The sequence below is a fragment of the Macrobrachium nipponense genome, chromosome 27, assembly GCF_015104395.2.
Source record: "Macrobrachium nipponense isolate FS-2020 chromosome 27, ASM1510439v2, whole genome shotgun sequence".
Classification (NCBI taxonomy): domain Eukaryota; kingdom Metazoa; phylum Arthropoda; class Malacostraca; order Decapoda; family Palaemonidae; genus Macrobrachium; species Macrobrachium nipponense.
The window spans coordinates 42,920,106-42,922,146 of NC_087216.1; positions in this window are offsets into that span (position 1 = coordinate 42,920,106).

Consider the following 2,041-nt stretch of genomic DNA (forward strand, 5'->3'; position numbering starts at 1 on the left):
TATAGTGGATTATGCGATTGATTGATTGATTGTGAGTTATCTGGCGTCACAACTACCAGGGTCACCGACGCCGAATACTAAATGTGATCTTTTAACTTTCATAATATATATACAACATTCAAAATAACTATCTTTATGAGATATATATAAATTTGATTTAAAAAAATAAATTTAATTTCTGATAAAAATATAAATAATATTCCGATAAAAAGAATTGTGATTGATCACATAACAGTAAAACTATTAAAAAGAAAAAAAAGAGGAAAAAATGTATATACTAAGACAGCACAGCTGTCAGATATATTTGAGAAGACCAGCTTCTTTGATAAAAGAGATAATGTTATTAATACATGCGCTTTCTCCCAACAGTTTTGCCATGCTATAATTACCCCCTGCTCCACTACTATAACCTAAAAAACAATTCCTAAGTTCCACCAGACTGGGACACTCAACCAGCAAATGCCTAACGGTTAGTGGAACTAAGCAATCGTCACAGAAGGGCTCATTCTCCCCATCCATCAGATAGCCATGAGCTAAACGTGTATGGCCAATACGTAATCTACACAATACAATCTCCCACTTCCTTGGTATTAGGTCATATTTCCAAGGGTGTGTCTGACTAGTAATTTCTTTCATTTTATTGGGGCCTACTCTGTCCCACTGAAGTACCCATAACTGCTGGATGGATTTCCATATATCATAGAATGTATCTCGATATGGAACAGGGCATTTTCTCGGTACCAAAGTTTGCGCTGCTGATTTGGCTAGCTTGTCTGCCTCTTCGTTTCCCGATATGTTCACATGGCAGGAACCCAACAAAATGAAACAATGCTGCCTCTATTTAGGTGCAAAAAAATCCACTGCAAGATCTTCAACACCAAGGGATGATCAGTATTAGACTTCCAGGGACTGTAGGGCACTTTTGGAGTCACAAAATATTGTATAGCTACAAACTGGGAGTGTTGTAATATGTTCCAGTGCTATTAGGATGCCATACAATTCAGCTGTAAAGTTTGAGGCAACAGAAGGAAGTGCACCTCTTCGGTTAAAAGATTCGCTAAAAAAACCCATATCCAACGCCAGCATTGGACTTAGAGCCATCAGTAAATATAAAACTTGTATCTACATGCTCTGATACATGCTCTAAAAATATGGACCTCATTTCCTCATCAGATTTATCCCTCTTTGCTCCACTGAAATACCTGCAGAATTTCACATCAGGTAACCTCCAGACAGGAGTACTGGGATACACAAAGGGGATAATGGGAAATTTTTTAATATTCGTATCCTCTAAAATATTTTTAATTCTATAGCTAAAAGGAGTGGGATACCTTGGATGATTTTCATAAAAACCGTTAAAAATATTTTATATTTGCCACAGCAAATGCCAGAGATTTGGGGAGTCTTTGCACTCTAAACCAGTACCGAAGTAATGATGACTGGCGATAAAGTTCAAGGGCATCTCTCCTGCATCAACTAGCATACTAGGTATTGGTGACGAACGGAAAGCTCCTGTGGCTATACGAATACCTGAATGATGCACCGAATCTAAAATTCTCAAGTTAGATGAGGAGGCTGAAGAATAAACTTCACACCATATGACAGCTTTGACAAGATTAGGGATTTATGAAGCTTTAGTAACAGATTTCTATCAGCTCCCCCAACTGGTGTGAGAAAGCACCTTCAAGATGTGTAGAGCTTCTAGCTCTTTGCTTTTATATGTTTAATGATGGGGGACCCAAGTCAATCTACTGTCAAAAACTAGGCCTAAGAAGTGTGCTTGTTCTACACATGGGATTCTACAGCCATACAAATAGAGGTCTGGATCAGGATGCACTCCCTGATCCGACAGAAGTGGACAGCAGTAGTCTGGCTTACAGAGATTTTAAAACCCTGTTTTCTCAAGCCCAACTTACTATTTTTACTTTTATTGTTAATTGTAGCTTTATTTCTGACTACAGTCAATCCGGGTGGGCAAGCAAAGGATATTGACAAGTCATCCACAAAAAGTGTCTTTAAAACCTCTCTTGGAATGACAGCT